Source organism: Pan troglodytes, chromosome 5, assembly GCF_028858775.2.
Source record: "Pan troglodytes isolate AG18354 chromosome 5, NHGRI_mPanTro3-v2.0_pri, whole genome shotgun sequence".
Lineage (NCBI taxonomy): Eukaryota > Metazoa > Chordata > Mammalia > Primates > Hominidae > Pan > Pan troglodytes.
In genome coordinates this window covers 122,284,956-122,301,960 of record NC_072403.2, presented here as the reverse complement: position 1 = coordinate 122,301,960, position 17,005 = coordinate 122,284,956, and positions in this window count along the sequence as shown.

The window sequence follows — 17,005 nt, the reverse complement described above, 5'->3', positions numbered from 1 at the left end:
ATCTACAAATTACTTTGGGCTGTATGGCCATTTTCACGATATTGATTCTTCCTATCCGTGAGCATGGAATGTTTTTCCATTCGTTTGTGTCCTCTCTTATTTCCTTGAGCAGAGGTTTGTAGTTCTCCTTGAAGAGGTCCTCACATCCCTTGTTAGCTGTATTCCTAGATATTTTATTGTCTTTGCAGTGATTGTGAATGAGAGTTCCTTCATGATTTGGCTCTTTGCTTGCCTGTTGTTGGTGTAAAGGAATGCTTGTGACTTTTGCACATTGATTTTGTATCCTGCGACTTTGCTGAAGTGGCTTATCAGTTCAAGAAGTTTTGGGCTGAGATGATGGGATTTTCTAATATATAAAATCATGCCATCTGCAAACAGAGACAACTTGACTTCCTCTCTTCCTATTTGAATACCCTTTATTTCTCTCTCTTGCCTGATTTTACTGGCCAGAACTTCCAATACTATATTGAATAGGAGTGGTGAGAGAGGACATTCTTGTCTTGTACCAGTTTTCAAAAGGAATGCTTCTAGCTTTTGCCCAGTCAATATGATATTGGCTGTGGGTTTGTCATAAATAGCCCTTATTATTTTGAGATATGTTCCATCAATACCTAGTTTATTGAGAGTTTTTAACATGAAGTGATGTTGAATCTTATCAAAGGTCTTTTCTGCATCTATTGATGCAGGGGTTTTGTCTTTAGTTCTGTTTATGTGATGGATTACATTTATTGATTTGCACATGTTGAACCAGCCTTGCGTCCCAGGGATGAAGCCAACTTGATTGGGGTGGATAAGTTTTTTGATGTGCTACTGGATTTGGTTTGCCAATATCTTATTGAGGATTTTTGCATTGATGTTCATCAGGGATATTGGCCTGAAGTTTTCTTTTTTTATTGTGTCTTTTCCTGGTTTGGTATCAGGATGATGCTTGCTTCATAAAATGAGTTAGGGAGGAGTCCCTCCCTTTCAATTGTTTGGAATAGTTTCAGGATGAATGGTATCAGCTCCTCTTTGTATTTCTAGTAAAATTCAGCTGTGAATCCATCTGATCCTGGGCTTTTTTGGGTTGGTAGGCTATTAATTACTGCCTCAATTTCAGAGCTTGTTATTGGTCTATTCAGGGATTTGACTTCTTCCTGGTTTAGTCTTGGTAGGGTGTATGCGTGCAGAAATTTATCTATTTCATCTAGATTTTCTAGTTTATTTGCATAGAGGTGTTTATAGTATTCTCTGATTGTATTTCTGTGGGGTTAGTGGTGATATCCCCTTTATCATTTTTTATTGTGTCTATTTGATTCTTCTCTCTCTCTTCTTTATTAGTCTAGCTAGTGGCCTATCTATTTTGTTAATTTTTTTTTTGGTTGTGAATTTCTTTTATTTATTTATTTATTATTATACTTTAAGTTTTAGGGTACGTGTGCACAATGTGCAGGTTTGTTACATATGTATACATGTGCCATGTTGGTGTGCTGCACCCATTAACTCGTTATTTAGCATTAGGTATATCTCCTAATGCTATCCCTCCCCGCTCCCCCCACCCCACAACAGTCCCCGGAGTTTTTTCAAAAAACCAGCTCCTGGATTTGTTGACTTTTTTTTAAGGGTTTTTTCATGTCTCTATCTCCTTCAGTTAATCTCTGATCTTAGTTATTTCTTGCCTTCTGCTAGGTTTTCATTTAGTTTGTTCTTGCCTCTCTAGCTCTCTTAATTGTGATGTTAGTGTATTGATTTCAGATCTTTCTAGCTTTCTGATGTGGGCATTTAGTGCTATTAATTTCCCTCTTAACACTGCTTTAGCTGTGTCCCAGAGATTCTGGTACGTTGTCTCTTTGTTCTGATTGGTTTCAGAGAACTTCTTGATTTCTTCCTTAATTTCATTATTCACCCAGGAGTCATTCAGGAGCAGGTTGTTCAATTTCCATGAAATTGTGTGGTTTTGAGTGAGTTTCTGAATCCTGAGTTCTAATTTGATTGCACCATGGTCTGAGAGACTGTTTGTTATTATTTCTGTTCTTTTGCATTTGCTGAGGAGTGTTTTACTTCCAATTATGTGGTCAATTTTAGAATAAGTGCCATGTGGCACTGAGAAGAATGTATATTCTGTTGATTTGTGGTAGAGAGTTCTGTAGACGTCTACTAGGTCCACTTGACCCAGAGCTGAGTTCAAGTCCTAAATATCCTTGTTAATTTTCTGTCCAGTTGATCTGTCTAATATTGACGGTAGGGTGTTAAAGTCTCCCACTATTATTGTGTGGGAGTCTAAGTCTCTTTGTAGGTTTCTAAGAACTTGTTTTATGAAACTGGGTGCTCCTGTAATGTGTGCATATATATACAGAATAGTTAGCTCTTCTTGTTGAATTGCTCTCTTTACCATTTTGTAGTGCCCTTCTTTGTCTCTTTTGATCTTTGTTGGCTTAAAGTCTGTTTTGTTAGAAGCTAGGATTGCAACCCCTGCTTTTTTTTTTTTGTTTTCCATTTGCTTGGTAAATTTTCCTCCATCCCCTTATTTTGAGCATGTGTGTGTCTTTGCATGTAAGATAGGTGTCCTGAATACAGCACACTGATGGGTCTTGACTCCTTATTCAATTTGCCAGTCTGTGTCTTTTAATTGGGGCATTTAGCCCATTTACATTTAAGGTTAGTATTGTTATGTGTGAATTTGATCCTGTCATCATGATGCTATTTGGTTATTTTGCACACTAGTTGATGCAGTTTCTTTGTAGTGTCATTGGTCTTTATATTTTGGTGTGGTTTTTGCAGTGGCTGGTAATGGTTTTTCCTTTCCATATTTAGTGCTTCTTTCAGGAGCTCTTGCAGGGCAGGCCTGGTGGTAACAAAATCCCTCAGCATTTGCTTGTCTGTAAAGAATTTTATTTCTCCTTCGCTTATGAAGCTTAGTTTGGCTGGATATGAAATTCTGAGATGAAAATTATTTTCCTTAAGAATGTTGAATATTGGCCCCTAATCTCTTCTGGCTCATAGAGTTTCTACTGAGAGGTCTGCTGTTAGTCTGATGGGCTTCCCTTTGTATGTGACCTGGCCTTTCTCTCTGGCTGCCCTTAACAGTTTTTCCTTCATTTTGACCCCGGAGAATCTCATGATTATGTTTCTCAGGATTGATCTTCTCATAGAGCATCTTAATGGTGTTCTCTGTATTTCCTGAATTTGCATGTTGGCCTCTCTTGTTAGGTTGGGGAAGTTCTCCTGGATAATATCCTGAAGTGTGTTTTCCAGCTTGTTTCCATTCTCCCTATCTCTTTCTGGTACTCCAATCAAGTGTAAGTTCAGTCTTTTTACGAAGTCCCATATTTCTTGGAGGCTTTGTTCATTCCTTTTCATTCTTTTTTCTCTATCCTTGTCTACATGTCTTATTTCAGTAAGGTGGTCTTCAAACTTTGATATCTTTTCTTCTACTTGGTCAATTCAGCTGTTGATACTTGTGTATGCTAAACGAAGTTCTCGTGCTGCGGTTTTCAGCTCCATCAGGTCATTTATGTTCCTCTCTAAACTGGTTATTCTAGTTAGCAATTCCTCTAATCTTTTATCAAGGTTCTTAGCTTCTTTGCGTTGGGTTAGAACATGCTCCTTTAGCTCAGCGTAGTTTTTTATTACTCATCTTCTGAAGCCTGCTTCTGTCAATTCGTCCATCTGATCCTCCATCTAGTTCTGCGCCCCTGATGGAGAGACATTGCAATCATTTGGAGGAGAAGGGGCACTCTGGCCTTTTGGGTTTTCAGCATTTTCTCACTGATTCTTTCTCATTGTTCTGAGTTTGTCTAGTTTCAGTCTTGGAGGCTACTGACCCTTGGATGGGGTTTTTGTGGGGGCCTTTTGTTGTTGTTGTTGTTGTGGCTTTCTGCTGGCTTGTTTTTTTTTCAATTGTCAGGCCCCTCTTCTGTAGGGCTGCTGCATTTTGCTGGGGGTTCACTTCAGGCCCTATTCATCTGATTCGCTCCCGTGCCTGGAGATGTCACTCAAGGAGGCTGGAGAATAGCAAAGATGGGTGCCTGCTCCTTCTTCTGGGACCTCTGACCTTGAGGGGCACCAACCTGATGCCAGTAGTATCACTCCTGTATAGGGTATCTGACAACCCCTGTTAGAGGGTCTCACCCAGTTGGGCAGCACAGGGAGCAGGACCCATTTAATGAAGCACTTTGTCCCTTGGTGGAGAAGGTGGGCTTCACTTCAGGGAAACCCACTCATCTGGGCTTCCCAGATTCCTCAGAACTACCAGGACTCCGGAGAGGCTAAGTCTGCTGGTCTGCAGAGACTGGGGCCACTTCTCCCTCTAGGGGCTCAGGCCCAGGGACATCCAAATTCTGTCCCTAAGCCTCTGGCTGGCATTATTGGAGATCCTGCAGGGTAGCCCCGCCCAATTAGGAAAGATGGGTTAGACCTGAAGAGGCACTCTGGCCGCAGACTGCCACAGGTGGTGTGTTGGGCTGTGCGGATAATTCTTGGGACCAAACCACTCAGCCTCCCTGGCTCCAGCAGGGGAAAAGTGCAGCCCGGAGGTATAGAGATGGGTGCCGCCATTCCCCTGCCCAGGAGCTTAGCGTGTTAGGCAGTTGTGAGTCCCAGTGTTGGCTGCTGCCCCGCCACCAAAGAGCTCAAAGGGCTTAGACAGCAGGCAGCCGCAGCCCCTGCTGGTCACTCCTCCCTCAGGGAGTTTGGTAGGCTTAAGCAGATTCCAGCTGAGAGGCCGCAAAAATCTGCGTGTTCCAGGGTTAGGATGCTAGGCCCGGTAGCGTGGGTTCATCATTGAGAACTTCCGATCCGTGAGTTGCACAGTTCTGTGGAAAAACCACAGTTTCCCCTGCTGGGTAGAATGCTCACTCACTGCTTCCCTTGGCTGGAGGAGGGAGGCGGTGAGTGAGGGGGCCCAAGGGTTCCCCTTCCCTGTGTGGCTCTCAGGTGGGCTGCCCCACCACACTGCTCTTCTTTCTCTCTGTGGGTCACGCCAGCCTTCTAGTCAATTTTGATGACAGAACCTGGATACCTTGGTTGCTGGTGAAGAATTCATACACTTATTATGGCTTATTTTGGATGGGAGCCTCTCAGCGCTGCTGCTTCTAGTTAGCCATCTTGGCCCCCAGGATAATAGATTTTAAAAAGTGTCAACAAATTGCTTTGGCCAGAAAGCCTTCTGTTGAGGCTGTTGGCTTGTCTCCGCCTGGCGCTTCCCAAACTGCTCCAGCGCACTGCTGTCTACCTGGCCCACCAATAGCCCTTCAGTATGTCGGATCTTCCCCAGGGCTTGCCTTTTCCTGGCACTCACTCAAATACGAGTTAACTTCCCTGAACAAAATCCTCTGGACCAGGGGTCTTCAACCCTGACTGTGCATTAGAATCACCTGGGCAGCTAAAACCAACCCAAAACCAACCAACTGAACAAACTAAAAAACATACCTGGGCCCACTGCCAGACCAAGAGAATTAGAATCTTTATGATACAGATGGCAAGTATTAGTATTTTTTAAAAATCTGCTCCCACCCCCACCTTGGTGATTTTAATGTGCATCCAGGATCGAGAACCACAGATTTAGATTTCCAGTCCTGGTTATACATTAGAATCACCTGGGGGGTTAAACATATACAGGTGCTTAAGCTCTATTCCAGACCTCTCAGATCAAAATCTCACAGGGTGGGAACCAGGAATGTCTATGTTTGACAACTTCTCTGGGAGCTTCCTGATGAACAGCTAGGGCTGAGAACCAGGCCTTAGGCCATGCCAAGAGCATACTCGTGGGCCTGGGCATAGGCATGCTAGAACCTCAGCCACCTGAGCCTGTGAGGAGGACAGAAAACCTGGACTAGGCCAAAAGATGGATGGCGTTGCAACCCTCCAGCCCAGGTCCCAAAGACCCCTGACCTGGATGCCCACCTCAGTCCCTTGGCCAGTGATGTCCAAGCCTGGCAGTGCAAGGGATGCCCATCATCAACCATGCCCAAGACACTGAATCAGTCATGGCACTGTATTAGTCTGTTTTCACGCTGCTGATAAAGACATAACTCGAGACTGGGCAATTTACAAAAGAAAGAGGCTTAATGAACTCACAGCTCCATGTGGCTGGGGAGACCTCACAATCATGGCAGAAGGTGAAAGGCACATCTCACATGGTGGCAGACAAGAGAAGATAACTTGTGCAGCGAAACTCCCTTTACAAAACCATCAGATCTCATGAGACTCATTCACTATCACAAGAATAGCATGGGAAAGACTCGCCCCCATGATTCAATTATCTCCCACCGGGTCCCTCCCACAACACATAGGGATTATGGGAGCTACAATTCAAGGTAAGATTTGGGTGGGGACACAATGCCTAACCAGATCAGACACCAAGGCTGGCATCTGGGAGGCCTGAGCACTTGCCAGCCAGCAGGGCTGAGGCCAAGCTCTGCAGATCTGGCTTATCTGCTGCCTGGGGGGTTCTGGTATATTGCTGGTTTCTGTGCCAGAAGTAGGATCCTGTGTTGAACCCCATCTTGTTTCTTTGAGAACTTGAGCCTCTGCTTAGATCTTGCCAACTCCTTTCCTCTTCCTCCCCAGGAGCAGACTTGCTTCTTGTGCCCGAGAAGCACCAGAAGGGATTTTAGAAATATACCTCCTAGGTCCTACTATCTGAAATTCTGATTTATTAGGTCTGGAATATGGCTCATGATTTAGAATTTTGAAGAAGCTCCTCAGGTGATCATGATGCAAAAAAAAAAAAAAAAAAAAGCATTGGAAATTTTGCCTCAACCTAGGATCTAGTCTTCCCTCCCACATTCCACCTCCCCCTCAAAATACTAGGAGCTCCTTTTCCTTAGAGCCACCAATTAGACTGCTTGTCTAAATAGCCAGTCCAGCTGAATTACTCATGCTCCCCTCTCCCTTAATCTGTGGTTTGCCCATGTTGCCCTAGACATGATGCCATAGGATTTTTTTTTTTTACCTCCTTCCCCCATTCCTGTCTTCCTAGGTTGATCAAGTTTTCTTTTAGTCCTTCCCCTCTCCACTGCCACTAGTTAAGATGTTACACTTCACTCCTTCCCTCTCTCCCCTCCTCCCTTCCTTCTCCTTTCTCTTTTCCTCCTTCCCTTCCTTCCTATTTTCCTTAGTAGTTAACCTAAATATTTTATATGCATACTTGACTTAAAAGGTGTAAAGTTAACCTCATCATTTTCCTCCCAATCAATATAAGAATCTTAGAATACTGTAATCCCAAGCACCTCTCCCATCTTCTACGTTATTGCTGTCTTATATTTTGTTTCCACTCGTTTTTAAGTCCTCCATATTTGCTATTAAGAATTTTAAAGGCTGGGCTTGGTGGCTCACACCTGTAATCCCAGCACTTTGGGAGGCTGAAGCCGGTGGATTACCTGAGGTCAGGAGTTTGAGACCAGCCTGACATGGTGAACCCCACCTGTAATCCCAGCTACTCGGGAGGCTGAGGCAGGAGAATTGCTTGAACCCCGGAGGCGGAGGTTGCAGTGAGCTGAGATCGTGCTACTGCACTCCAGCCTGGGCAACAAGAGTGAAACTCCGTCTCAAAAAAGAAAAAAAAGAATTTAAAAAATCTGTAACTATTCAGATGTAACTACAGCTTTGCTTAGATATTCATCACTTCTTGCAGTTAACTTCTGCCTGAGTTCAACGTCCTTCTTGAAGTGTACTCTTCTTTCCTCAAGGGTCCGTGACTGTTAAACTCTCTTGGTAATTATAAAGTCTGAATTTTGACTCCATTTCTAATGACGGGTGAGTTGTGTATGAATTCTGGGTTTGAAGTAATTTCCCTCTGCTTCTTGAAGATATTATGCTGTTTCTGTGGCTCCCATTGTTGCTATGGAGGGGTGTGCTGTCAGTCTAACCGTTGTCCGTCCTTTGGTAGGTAATTGGTTTTTCCTCTCTGATTGTTTTGAAAAATATTTTATCTTTGTCTTTGATGTTTGTTCTGCAGTTTATTTTTAAATAATATGTCTAGGTGTGGATTCCATTTTTCTAGACTGCTTCTTCAACCTGGGGATTTAGGCCTTTATTATTCCAGAAACTTTTCATCCACTATTTGTTCAAAAATGTCATCTCTTCCTTTCTCTCTATTCTCTCCTTCTGGATCTCCTATTAGACCTTCTCCGGGCTGCATGCCTATTAATTTCATGTTTTAAAAATCTCTACCTCTTTGTGTTCCATCTGAGTAATTGCTTTAGATTAATTTTCCAGTTTTTAGTCTGTTCTCACCTGGGTCCAATCTGCTTTTTAACCTATCTAATTAGTTTTACGTTTCAGTAATTGTATTTTAATTTTAGAAATTGTATTTAATTGTATTAAAATTATTTCTTATTTCATTATATCTTATTCTTTTCCTGTGGTGTTAATTATTTCTTTTATCTCCTTAATCACTTTGAATATACATATTGTATAATCCAGTATTCAAAAAAATTCTAGTTTAAAATTTATTCTATTATCTGAAGACTTTGGGGGAGGGTGCTAATCTTCCTATTTGATTTACATGGAAATTAATACATACGGTGGATTACGTCTTCATGTATTTTGTAATTTGGGAGTTGTGGGACTATCTTCAGTTGATATTTTCCACTGTGGAAATCCTGTAGCCTGGGTTGGGGAACTGTCTTTCCAGAAAAGTTTTGAATTGACTTCTGTCAACACAATCACCAATCTAAAACCAGTTTTTATATTAATTTCTGTTTGGGAATTTCTGTATCACAGGAGATGCCCAGAATCCTGTGTTGAGGTAAACTTCTTTGAAATTTTCCTCAGCAGATAGACAGAGTTTTTATGATTCTCCTCACAGATAGGCTCACACTTCACGGGTTTCCCATGCCTCATGCAGGGATGTCATTTCTAATCCTTTCTTTGTGCAGCTTCAAGCCCTCTTCCCTTGAACCTTTCCTGGATATTGGAACCCAAACCCCCAGCCATGTAGCCATAGGGTCGTTCTCTGCACATGTTGCTCTAGTATAAACAATCATTTTGAGAGTAGGACAGTCTACACCCAGAATTAGAAAGAAAATGATTTCTCTAATTCTGCAGGGACATAGTTCTACAAATACATACCTTTAATCTGTGAAACAAGACACTTCCATCATGCTAGGAAACTTTCTTCAGTCTCTAGAAGCTACTCCATTCCTTCCAGCAGGGAAAAGGGCTTCTTTGTGATGCTCACCAGTGTAACTCCAATATCTAGTCAGTGCTTGGTACACAGTAGGTTCTCAACCACTATTGTGTGATGAATAATGACCAACAGGCTAATATCTGTAAGACTGAGAGAGTCCTTACGAGTCAGTAAGATTTAAAAATGGGCAACCCAATAGAAAAATACACAAATGATATGAGCAAGAAAGTCACAGAAGACTAGTCAAGTGACTGACACATCTGTGAAAATATGTCCAATGTTACTTTTATTTAAATAATTATAGCTCAACAATGAGATTTAGTTTTCCACTTACCAAACCAACAAAGATTATAGGGAAAGTTGATTTCCAAGGATGTGGAAAAATAGACATTTATAAACTATAGGTGAATGTATAAATTACTTTTTAGAAGGAAATAGTCTCAGTTGTTTTAAAAATTAAAAAATATTTGTTCCCTTTGACCCTATATTTCTCTCCTAGTAATTTATCCTAAATAAATTTTGCTACATCTACATGATGGAGTACTATGCAATCATTCAAAACATTGTAAATCTATATGTACAAATATGAAAATGTGACCAGGATATGCTAAATAGAGCAAGTTGCAAATAATGATGTACTCTAATACCTTTTTTGAAAAAATATTAATAACAAAGTATAAATATTTACATTTCATTGTATACCAAAGAAGAATTGGAGATATATCCTCAAGATGTTAACCTTGATTGTTTTGGAGAAGAATTGTGGGAGATGTTTGTTTTCATCTACACATAGATTTACCGTGATTACATTTTGTGTTATAAAGGGATGTTAATTGTATAATTTTTAAAAAGAATAATATAAAAAGAGAAAAAGACCTACTGTTTTTGGTATTTAGGAGGATACTGGGGACTTTGCCCAGTAGTTTCTCTGGGAGGTTGCAAGTGAGAACCAAAATGCAGGGGATTAAGGAGTGAATATGTTGTGAGGAAATGAAAACGGCAAACATAGCTCTTTCAGGAAGCTCATCTGTTGGTTTCTTTTTTTTTTGAGACGGAGTCTCACTCTGTCACCCAGGCTGGAGTGCAGGGGTGCAATCTCGGCTCACTGCAACCTCCGCCTCCCGGGTTCACGCCATTCTCCTGCCTCAGCCTCCCAAGTAGCTGGGACTACAGGCGCCTGCCACCACGCCCGGCTAATTTTTAAAAAAATATTTTTAGTAGAGACGGGTTTCACCATGTTAGCCAGGATGGTCTCGATCTCTTGACCTCATGATCTGCCTGCCTCGGCCTCCCAAAGTGCTGGGATTACAGGTGTGAGCCACTGCGCCCGGCCCATCTGTTGGTTTCTATGGGAAGCAAGGTACAGGGAGAGCCATTTCAGATGGGAGAGACTTGAAAATGCTCAGATGCTGAGGGAAACAGGCCCTAGGATGGGAGAAAAGGAAGATCCAAGCCACAGAGGGTTAATGTGGGCAAAAGTCAAGGGACCTTGATGTACAGAATCCCTTGGGGAAGGCAAGGGAGAAGATGGTAGAGAGAACTCCTCCACTGAGGCGGAGGAAGGCTAGCAAGGGGAAGTGGATGTAGGCACATTTGTAGGCATGTATAAAGACTCTGCTGGAGTTCTCATTTAATGACCTTGGTTATTCCCTGTAAGGTGGAAAGCAGAATCATTTGCCGATAATGGGTGGGATACTGCAGGATGGAGAAGGAGTTTGAAGAGAGGGGTGAAGTTTTAGAAGAGCCATATGAAAGATATCTGACCAGGGGCACATGAAATTGATCACCAAGTAATGCTTGGAGGTTGGTGATCCTAGATTCGTGGTGCCCCAAGTCTGCAAAATTAACTAATTAATTAAACAAACATATTTATTAAGTGCCAGTGGTGTGGTCACTAATGTTTTCAAACAGGGGGAAAGAGTGGTGAATGAGACAAAAGTCTAGTCTTCATGGAGCTTATATTCAACTGGAGGAGACACCATACATAAGTACATACCCTAATTTGAGGTAGTGGTAAGTGCTGTGAAGAAAAAAACGTATTTTTAATAGGGAGAATCAGTGTCTGCTATTTTACATAGAGTGCTTTGGTTTGGCCTCTCTGAGCAGGTGGCACTTGAATAGAAGCCTGAGTGAAGTGAGGGAATTATGATCCATGTGAATATCTGGGGAAGGACATTCCAGGCAGAAGGAACAGCAGGTGCAAATGCTCTAAGAGAATGAGTGTGTTTGGCATGTACAAGCAACAGCAAGGAGGCCAATATGGCTGGGTGCAATGAGCAAGGAGGAAGTGGGAGAAGATTGGGTCAGAGATGTAGACCCAGGTCAGATCCTGCAGGATTTGGGGCCATGGTAAGGCTTTTGGATTGTGTACTAAGCACAATGGGAGGCTGTTGGAGAGTTGAGGATAAAGAAATGACATGATCTCATTATTCTGGCAGCTATGTAGATAATTAACTGAAGATGGGGCAAGAAAATGAAAAGAGAGAAAGCAGTGAGGAGGCCATTGCAACAGTCCAGCAGGAAGAGGAGAATGGGTTGGCCTGGAGTGGCAAAGGGGACAAGAAGTGGCTGCATTCAGTATGTATTTTGAAGGTTCGAATTACAGGATTTGCTAATGGATAGATGTTGGATGTGAAAATAAAAAAGGAGGTAAAGCTGACTCCAAGGCTTTTGGTCTGAGCATCTGAATGAATGAAGCTGCTGTGTTCTGAGATGGAAAACATTGAGGGAGGAGAAGGTTTAGTGAAGGGGTGGGAGGTACAAATAATCAGGTGCCAGAGGAGCCATCACCACCATTCAGTTCTCAGTGCCTTGGAACCATGTAACCCTGTAATCAGGGCCAGGTTAGCCTGCAGGCAGACTAAAAAGCACCCAAGCCCAGTGACTTCAGGGTACTCAGAATATCCTCTGTTTCTTGACTTTACTGCCCTAAAATTTAACCTGAAATTTTATCTGTTATATGTAGTGACTTTTAATAGGAAGAGAATTTCCTCTCCGTTCTCACTGGGGGTAAGTTGTGGGAGAGAATATACAAGGAGACTTCAAAAAGTTCATGGAAAAACGAAATTAAAATGTAGAAAATATAAACTTGATTTGCATCAGAAATTTCATCAAGTTCAAGACACCTTTGTAAGTCACAATACCAGCCATTTAGTTCACCCCTAGAGAACTGGGGGCCCTGGGAATTTACCCATGTCAAGGCAGTCTATTTTACATTATTAACTGAGAAAAAATGCATGCCTTTTACACATTTTTTTGAAGATTAGGAAACAGAAGGAAGTCAGAAGGAGCTGCATTGTACTCCTAAGTCTAAGCAGGATGCCTAATGATTTCCCATCAAAACTCCACAAAATAGCCCTTGTTTGATGAGAGGAATGAGCAGGAGCATGGTCATGGAGGAGAAGGACACTCTAGTGACGTTTTCCCAGGCATTTTTCTCCTAAACCTTTGGCTAACTTTTTCAAAACACTCTCATCATAAACAGGTATCATCATTCTTTGGCCCACTAGAAAAATGCCTTGAGCATCCCAAAAAACCTTTGCTCTTGACTGGTCCACTTTTGCTTTGACTGGACCATGGCCACCCCTTGGTAGCCATTGCTTTGGTTGTGCTTTGTCTTCAGGATCACACTGGTAAAACTGTGTTTCATCTCCTGTTACAATTCTCCTAAGAAATGCTTCAGGATCTTGATCCCACTTGTTTAAAATTTCCATTGAAAGTTCTGCCTTTCTCTGCAGCTGATCTGGGCACAACTGTTTTGACACCCATCAAGTGGAAAGTTTGCTCAACTTTAGTTTTTCACTCAGAATTCTGTAAGCCAGATCAATTGAGATGTCTGTGGTGTTGGCTATTGTTTGTGCTATTAATTGTCTGTCCTCCTCAATTAGGGCATGAACAAGATTAATTTTTTCCTCATAAATTGACATGGATGGTCTGCCGCTCTGGGTTTCATCTTCAACATCATCTCATCCCTTCTTCAAAAGAGTTATCTATTTATAAACTGCTGATTTCTCTGGGGCATTGTGCCCATCAACTTTTCAAAAAGCATCAGTGATTTCACCATTCTTTTACCCAAGCTTCACTGTAAATTTTATTTTTGTTCTTGCTCCAGCTTTAGCAGAATTCGTGTTGCTCTGATCAGGGCTCTTTTAGACTGATGTCTTATCCTTCTTAGTGCCTTATAACTAGATCCTGTTCAGTCATGTTATAACAAGTTAGTAGGAGTTGATTTGGGTGCAAGAAACTTTTGAAATTCATGCATAATTTTTTCATAATAGGCACTTTTTATGAACTTTTTGAAGACCCGTCGTACATGAAGCGTGGAGAGGGATGGTGTGTCAGTGTCTGAAGGAGATGCATAAAAGGAACAATGCCTGAGAAGGCACAGCTCTTCAAGCAGACACTAGTGGGTTTACAACTTAATGTGAATGTGTTGCAGGTCTCATCTGAGAGTTGGCTTTGATAATGTAGAGTTGGAGATGAGGAGGGTTGTTGCAGTAAAAGGTGGAAATGTTTGGGAAATCCACATATATTAGGTCTCTGCTCAGGTCAGAAGAGTTTGTTTCCAAGGGGTGGTGGTGTGCTGAGCACACAGGTATAGGAAGATACGTTTTGTTGAGGGTGGGCCATGCCTATACCCATTAAGGCTTATGTGAAAGAGTAGAAAATACTGACATGTACAAATGTAAGGTGGGTATATGAACAGTAGGCAATGCATTTGCTAGTTCTTATATTTGGAAGGAGACAAAGGAAAATGTATTCAGAAGAAAAGATGTGAGGGGGTCACAGGGGAATACTTTCAATCCTAGACAAGGCAGGGCTGCTGAGATTTCTCTGTCGGATAACCCAGGAAGGGTTTGTAGAAACTATGTGTTTTGTTTTGTTTTTTTCCTTTTTGTCAGTCATGTATTAAATACTTTTGGGCTATGAGTGGAATGATTTAAAAGAGCTATTCAGAGATGAGGGAAATGACTGCTTGATCAGCATAATCCTGGGCTTTTAATGGGAGAAGGCTGAGATGGGTTCATTATGACTATTTTAAGCTTGCAACAAAGGGGTTTATCCACAAAGCATTTCTGCAGGCTTTCCTAGGAGAATTAGAAACTTTCACAACTATCTAATTTTAATCTTCCCAACATCCTTGTGAGGTAGGTAAGAAGGAATATTTTTACACTTTTGTTTTTTTTTTAGCAGATCATAAAATTTCATGACAAGTATTTTCCAAAAAAACCATGTGGGGCCAAAGTGCAAAGCCAGTCAGAGAAGTCTGTCTTCTAAGAGCAAAGCTGTTTTTCTTGCTGAAGCATTTTGTTTGGTGTATACTTTCTACTTTCTATTCTGACCTTATGGCTGTTGATGGCTTTCAATATAGTAATGCAGAGTTTACCGTTGATCACCTTAGTTATAAAGGCTTCCTTATGGTTTTGAGAGTGGAATGTGCATAGTGTGTGTATATATATATGTATATTTTTTTGGCCAGGCATTTATAGGTTTTAGAGTTGCAGAAAATTTCTCTGATACATGAAGCTGTTGAACCTTAGGAGCAATCTTTTGTTCAGCAGCTCAAAAAGCCTTTCCTGGAACATGAACTGCTAATGAAAGGCAGAAATTTTTTTAAGTCATTGCTAGTCATTATCTTCATACTTCCTATTGTCTGAGGGGAGAACTAATTCTATTGATCTGCCCAGCTAAGTTTTACCCCTGTCAGTAACAAAGACTTAAGTTCTAACAATAGTGATGAATAATAGACAAACACAGCCAATTTATCCTGGGTTGTTAAAGCCTGAAACATAATGAAACTTCTCTCCTTTGTTTAACGTGGGATTTGAGGCAGACTACATAGAAATAGTTGTACTTCATTAAGGCATTACGGTCAAAAAGATAAAGACCTTTGTGTTAAAGAGGGTTTCTATGTTTTAAAGAGATTTGATTGTGACGGGTTATGGATTTAGCTTTCATTTTTATTTCTTATCAATGAAAGTTTAGGTACCTCCTTTTCACATTTAATTTGTTAACAAAGCTCAGGGCTGGAGGGCCCCTGTGAAGTCAACACCATTTTGCTGTTAATCCAGAATTAGGAAACATGAAGGATTTATCTGGTCATATTGTAATGCTTAATGCTCACCACATCCCCTGTTATGCTGAAATTGAGTGCTGGAATATGATGATGTGGCTTGCAAACAATTTTCATTATCATCCACCAAACTTAGGAAGGCTCTAATCTAATGTATCAAATGTATGAAATCAAGATTCCCTAGAAATTTCATCAGTGTAGCTTTTAAGTGCTTCAAGAAAGACACTTTAGATGTACATTATAACATTGCTATGAGGCTATTCTTGGTGCATTCCGTGAGGCTGCAAAAAAAAAGTGAGATGATTTATTCTAAAATAATTATGTTACATCATTATCTAATTTTGTGTAAAGAAAATGCACAGTTGGGCAATGGCCACTTTATTTTGTTAAATCTCTGTGTTCAAAACTTATAACATTCTGTAAGTTTCTGGTAGAATGTTCTATGGTAAAGAAAGAGACTCATTTCAGTCTTTGGTGGTAAGAAACAGAAAAAGGCCTGGAAAAAGGTTCTTCTTGGCTTCAGAAGGTCTAGAATCAAGCTTTTTCAATGTCAGCATATCTGATGTTTTGTGTTTTACAGTTTGGTACTGTTTTATTTTGAATAATATAAGGTGGGGGCTTGAGGAGTACCACAACCTGCATTCTTGGAGTCCATGCAGATCTTAATGAGGCCCTACTTCAAATCATGCCAGTGCCAGTGTCTTCTGCTCAGAAACCATCAGTGACTCCCCATGGCCCATTTAATGCAATTCAAACTTCTCAGCCTGCTCTTTTCCAGACCTATCTAGAACCATCCCATTTCCATGGCAGGGCTCATAGTGTTCTTTTCAGGCAGGGGGAGTGACAAGTTTCAGAGGCAGGAAAGCACAGCAGGTGCTGGGGTACAGTGAATGCGGGCACCTGAAGGTCAGGTCCACATACACCAAGTTCAGCATTGTGGGTTTCCTGACATCCTCTGTTGCATCTTCTGTTCACTGAGCTCCTCTCGGTGCCAGAGACTGGTTACCAGCAGGGAGGCAAAATGAATAATTCACCATCTACATCCCACCCTGCATCTGCTGTGGGACTGAGACTGGTAAACAGTCACCGCAGAGGCAGCTACATGCTTTCATACCTGGTGGGGCCAAAGTTATAGCAATAATGGGAATTTGTTTCCTGAATTTTACATACTCTTTCCCCACATTAAGGCAGAATTTAAAAACCACAAAGACATTAAAATAAGGACTGCTGTTAAAAACCTTGCCAGTGATCTCATAGTCGGTGGTTGAAGCAGCTAATGTGCACACGCCGGCAGGAAAACAGCAAGACACAGACTCTTCCCCACTCTTCTTTGTCATCCATCCTACAGGGGCTTTTCTCCTGGCCGCCCTTTCTTATAGGGAACTATTTCTTCTTCCTTCTGTCTTAGCGACAGCAACATTCTTGCAGACAGCATTTGCCTCCCTCTCTGAACAACCACCTGAGCCACTGGGGTGGGAGAGGCAGAGTAGCCCCTGGCCTTCTGTTCTCTGGGGAGGAAGCTACTCTTGTCTTTAACACTAGAAACATTTTTGAGGGAAGGATGGGGTGAAGTGTGCTCTGTAATTGGATTTGTATCAAATACTGATGGTGCTAACTCACAAATGATCAGGGCTGAAGCTATTCCAAGGGGCCAGTGATAAGGAATCAGGTGATAGAGCTGGAAGAGTACCAAGAGCACACTTTGAAGAGAAATAAAGTGTGAAGTGAGCACAGAAAACAGGAAGAGAAAGGTGAAGGAGAGAAAAGTGGTGTGGTTACATGGCACACAAACCCCACAGAAAGCAGAGATGAAAGGAAGA